Source organism: Tiliqua scincoides, chromosome 4, assembly GCF_035046505.1.
Source record: "Tiliqua scincoides isolate rTilSci1 chromosome 4, rTilSci1.hap2, whole genome shotgun sequence".
Taxonomy (NCBI): Eukaryota; Metazoa; Chordata; class Lepidosauria; order Squamata; family Scincidae; genus Tiliqua; species Tiliqua scincoides.
In genome coordinates this window covers 32,385,469-32,391,328 of record NC_089824.1, presented here as the reverse complement: position 1 = coordinate 32,391,328, position 5,860 = coordinate 32,385,469, and the positions used below count along the sequence as shown (strand labels likewise).

The 5,860-nt window shown below is 40.2% G+C and overlaps 1 pseudogene; it reads right to left on the bottom strand.

Moving 5' to 3' along the window:
* Positions 1-3,034: 3,034 nt before the first annotated feature.
* On the bottom strand, positions 3,035-3,154 carry LOC136649853 (5S ribosomal RNA; annotated as a pseudogene).
* Between the last annotated feature and the right edge of the window lie 2,706 nt (positions 3,155-5,860).

The window sequence follows — 5,860 nt, the reverse complement described above, 5'->3', positions numbered from 1 at the left end:
GTGTGGCAGGGTTTTTGAGAACCACCAAAAGAGGCCTCATGGGCCTCATGTTGGACCACCTGATTCCAATGAAGATGAAATGAAAAAAATTAAGCTTTTGAACTGTTCAAAACTGCAGAATAGTCAATATCAAGATACTTTTATCCAAAACCTCTATTATATGTAAAATATACAGAGGTTTTATATTTATCTATTTAAGCCTCCTATTTGGGTGATCAATAGTGGCAGTTCCATACATACTGTATTTCCATAGTAAGTACAGACTTTTTTGTTGCTGCTTAACAAAATGCAGCTTGGTTGGTACCAATGCTGAGGGGACGAGCTTCTTAACCCTTTCCCCTTTGAAAACCGAGAAGCAGGATATAAATGCTAAATATCGCTAAATAAAGTTGATGTCCCACATATTGAGCTAATCAAATGCCAGAGTAATCTTCCTAGTTTGCTGCTTATTTACTTGCAAATTGATGATCAACTAGTACTTTCAGAAAGTATTTATGTGGCAACAGTGAGTGTTTTGTTTCCCAGGTTGAGGCCATCACTCCTGTAACAGGGGACTGCTTTCTAAGTAGCAGTGTACTCTGTGATGTATATTTACTTCCTTAGTTAACTGATATCACCATATTTTCCACAGACTTGATCCAACAGCATATTGGAACCATCAAGTGTCTAAGAAGTAGACAGACATTTGCTTGTTAAAATGCGCTTTGTCATTAGAGATGGGCTCCTCTACCTTTTGTTACTTTCTCCAGACTCCTAGCTACTTTAAACCAAGTCATAGTGCTTGTCAAAAGACTATTCTATGTGTTTTTTTCCTCTTCCTCTATGTATGTATTTGTGCTGGTTTTTTTTTTTTTACAGTGAGGGCTGACATTTAATTGAGATTTACATTTAATGAGATTAAGCATGGTACTACATAGAACTTACTTTACGGTACAAATGCAAAAGACTAGGCTGCGTATCTCTCAAGTAAATCTTTTTTTTCCCTCTGTCTCTTGATTGGTCAGACAAAGTTGTTGACTTGGAAAAGTGATAGAGCAAAGTTTGTATACAATGTCCTTGTTTCTTTCTGGTTTTAAAGGCCTCTGAGCATCCCGCTTGGAGGCAGGCTGTGCAGCATGGCCTCTCCGAGTTTGAAGAGACACTTGGCCAACAGTCTGAGGCAAAGGCAAAGAAGGAAGGCCCACAGCCAGGGAGACACATCAGGGACAGGCTACATTTACTCCCAGTGTGGAAGGGATTGTCACTCCCAAATTGGCCTTTTCAGCCACACTAGACGCTGTTCCAGAACCACATTTCATAGCGCGATACCATATAGTCTTCTGAGACTGAAGGATGCCAATGAATGATGAATGATAAAGGAATTAAGTGATAGCAGCTACCATAGGCTTGTCTCAGCTTAGAAACTTGTTAATCAGTTCTTGATGTCAGTTTAAAAATTAATTTTTTGAGTGATAAGCATGTTGATAAGCCAGAGTTTGACAGAGTTTGATTGTATTTTAATAGAACTAGATACTGTTTATAACCAACCTGTTTTAGCTTAACTTTGCAAATCTGAAATGTATGAATTTTATTTAGGAAATGCAACTTAACATATAGGCTAAAAGGAAACTATTCAATTGTTTATGATACCAAACAGTAGCTGACCCACTTTGAAGATAGCAAAGGATGTGCACTTGAATGTTTCTCTTGTGTCCTGTAAAAACTAAGTTGTGAACAGCATGTGTAATTGTGTCACTTAAAAGCAAAGGAGGGTGTCTTGCCTGACTTTCCCTATCCTGCCAACTACGCCAGTTTGTCCCATCCAAATATTCCAACTCCCTTCGCCTGCTTTTTGGCTAATCAACACCCTCCTTTTCCAAGAACAACAGCTGAGGTGTGCAAAAGAAATGATCAGAACTCCTTATCAGTTTGTGCAATTAACAAAATTTATTGCTACAAACACATACACTCCCTGTAAGTCCTCTTGTCCAAAGGCTTTCGCTCCCCAAAACTCAACTTAACTTAGTGGGTAGAGGTCTGAAGCCTCCAGTCCAAGTCCAATCCTGTCTCCAAAGCACAGTTCAGTCTTCTGCAGCAGAGTCCCTCCTTTGTGTCCTCTCCAGCAGAGTGTCTCCTCCAGCAGGGTCCTGGCAGTCCTTTCTTCTTTGTCCTCCAGCAGAGTCCTGGCAGTCCCCTTCTCCCATGTGTCCTGTAGGTCTGGGGTCAGGTAACCTCTGGGTCAGGTAACCTCTTCCTCTGGGTCAGGGTAGCCTTTGGTGTGGTAGCATTGCTCCTTCTGGTGCTGCCTTTTATCCTGCAGCCCCTTGTTAAGTCCAAATGCAGCTCAGCTGTGAGCTACCTCCTTAGCTCATTCAATGTTCCAGCAAGGTCAAATGAAGCTCAGGTGCCATCCAGGTCTCCATTGGCCTTGATTGATTTCAGCTGTGGAGCCAGCCCTGCCCTTCCCAGAGCTGTCAACCAGCTGTCAAAACATGGAATCACTGTCAGCACCACATCATCCACCTGATGATCTTCTGATCTTCCATTACAGAGGGTTAGCAGAGCACTGTGACTATGGAAGATGCGTGGGCAAGGTCTCAAGGGCTTCTTATTTTTTTTAATGTAGATGCTTCCACTTCATTACTCACAATGAAACAGAGTCTTAACTGTCTGCTTTAATGAATGGATCCCTTCCCAGAAGACTTGCTCCTGGTTATATTCTAATGATGATATAATTAGAAAGCAGAAATAGCTCATGGTGAGAGGATCGCCTGTAGTCAGAACTCATAAGCTCCTCAGTACGACTGTGATCAAATTCAGGATTACTGAAGCATGGAAAGATAAACTGTACAGTGTTAAATAAGACGTCAAGATGTTAGCTGTGATTATCTATATTTTTTAAATAACCAGTGCACTACAACTGTTGAAGGGATGAAAGTTTTCAGGTGCTGCTTCCTAGCTACATTTTTCAATACTTTTCCCTGCTACCATTCCTGAAAGGCAGCTCACAGAGCTTGTTGGTTGGCAACCTTCAGTCTCAAAAGACTATTGTAGAAGCCTACAGCACCCGATATTCCCAGGAGGTCTCCCATCCAAGTACTAACCAAGCCTGACCCTGCTTAGCTTCCGAGATCAGACAAGATCAGGCATCTGCAGGGTAACAGTTGCTGCATACAAGCTGTTATGATGTAGTTGCATAAAGTTGCTGTACTCTTAAGAGATTTTTTTTTCTGGACCAGCCCTTTTATTTTCTAATAGAGAGAAAAGGCACTTTTTAATGGTAGGTAAAAAGTGCATTGTACAGAATAAAGATTTTATGAGGAACAATCTATTTCAGAAGAATGTTGTAAAAGAGGGTTTAAAGGTTTTGTTCTGTACAAATAGAACTTTTTTTGTCAAATGCATTTTGAAGTTAAAAAGTTGATTTTGCATTTTATGCGAACATAATATAAACAGAAAAGAAATTAATCTCAACCACTGGATGTTAATCTCTACCACGTTATTTCAAATCAGTTCAGTTTCCCTATAATATAAACCAATATCCAGTGCCTAAACAAGACTTGCATGACCTGTAAACAGGAGCAAAGAAAAAACCAACTTGCTTGGGCAGCTTGCATATGGAAGCAGGTTCAAGGACCATCCATTGGATAAGAGCTCCATCCTTTCACCATACCACATAGCTCCCAGTCATTTCCAACTTCTGAGATTTGAACATGCAGTTTCGATCATAGAACTATAATACAGTTAACATATTTTATCCCTCTGTCATATCTCTTAAGAGAGATCAGATATTAGTTGCCGTTGAGAGTGATTGATCATTGTAATTGATCTTCATTAAAAGTTGTATGAAATATTGTTTTTACAAGACTCACGGTCCAATCCTATGGACCATTTATGACAGTGGACTTCATGATTCACTGTCACAAGTGACCCAGCAAGTACTGGGTCACAGCTGCCAACAGAAACACCTGGAGGCTCTGTGTGCACTCTAGAACTGTTCGGATACTACACTGGTCCAAATAAGATGACTGAATGGGTGCTTCTTGGGCAGGAAATGAACTGAACAAGGGGGGAGTTGGAGGGTGAGAAGTGGAGAATCTTGGTGGCAGTCACATATGCCGGATCCTATTCCTCTTTCCTGGCCTGGACCAACCATCGTCCTCTCCTCAGACTTACACCAGGAACATATCAGGCATGATCGAGAAGACCATTTGCTAACAGGAAGCCTACCAGGAGGAAATTAAATTGTATTTTTACTTACTGCTTGCAAACCGTCTGATCACCCCTCCATAGCATGCAGTGTGTGCTCTGTTGGCACAGATGCATACTGTGCATTGGCGGGATGTAGGATTGGGCTGTTAGACTGTAGGAAGTGCTTTAAAAATCAATCATATAGGAAAGTGTTTGTTTTTAGCAGCTATATAAAGCATTTTCATGTTCAGTGTTTCTGCGTTTGCAATCTGGTTTTTGTAGACTTACAAAATACACTTTGGTGTAGACATGGAATTATACCTTATTATGGACAACTAGTCCATAATAAGGGTCCAACTAGGGTCAAATAGTTTAGCTTTTTGTTCAAGGGTTAGATTACCAATAAAGGCCAAATCACTTATTATTGGTAAGATGTGACAAACGTGATATTTGTTTTTTTCTTTATTTTTGCTGATTTGCTGATAAATTGCTTATGGGAGAGGACCCAGAATGTCTCAGCACCTGTTCTTTCTCCCTTGAGCAAAATATCTAGCAAAATGTCTAGCACAGTTCCAGGGAGACCCATTTGTGCACTGGAGGCTTGCCCTAGGTTAAGGGTACACAAGTTCCCTTACCATGAGGAGACCTCTGTGACTGCCTCCCTACCATAGGATGCAGTGCAGGTTAGCTGCTAGTGACTCAGAACAAACTGAAAAGTCATGACACCCATAATGAGGACAGAGCAGACACCTATATTGAGAATGATATGGAAAAATTCCTATATCAACAGCATCATACCCAGATTTTGACTTTTCAGAGGCATCTGCCTGACCACTATTAGAGTCAGAATGCTGAAATAAGCGGACTTTGGTCTGCTCCAGAAAGGAAGTTCATATTTGCTAAATGGTGCAGTAGGCTCACATTTTATCAGTCAGAATGTCAACCTAATATGCTCTCTCTGTACATACATATAGTTAATATACTGACTGGAAAGTCTCTAGACGTTTTGTTATGCACATTATTGGTACAGAAAAGATTTTCATATCCATCCTGTTAAATTATTGCGGAGGAAATGGCTAAAAGAAATAAGAAAACCACACAATGTTGAGTTTTGATATCTTCAGCAATATTTGCTGAGAATGCTTGAGCAGTTTTCATAGCAGGATCAAATTAAACAAATGCAAACTTTGCATAATTTAAACAGAGGTATGTGCATTGTCAAAATAAATGAAAGCGCTTCTACTAGCCGTAGTAAGTTCATATTAAATAGTGTCTTGAGAAGTCTGCATATTTGTTCTAAAGCTAAATGTGTATTAACTATAACAGAAAAATAGAACAGGTTTTCAGTCCAAAAGTAGAATAGTGGTGTGGTCTTTCTTTCTTTCTTTCTTTCTTTCTTTCTTTCTTTCTTTCTTTCTTTCTTTCTTTCTTTCTTTCTTTCTTTCTTGTGGGGAGGGAGTTTGGATAAAAACCATGTTTAATGAGTAAATGTACTAATTCAATAAGATAACATTACATCAAAATTGGGTGTTCGTTTTGCATCCACTTCCTCCTATATTTGAGACGGTGTGGTCGATGCACAACCCAATCCCATTTAACTCCTCCTGTCAGTGCAGCTACGCCACCAAGGCGCACGTTGCATCCAGCAGGCAGGGAGTCACATTTCTTCCTGGAAATGTGGTCCACCAGC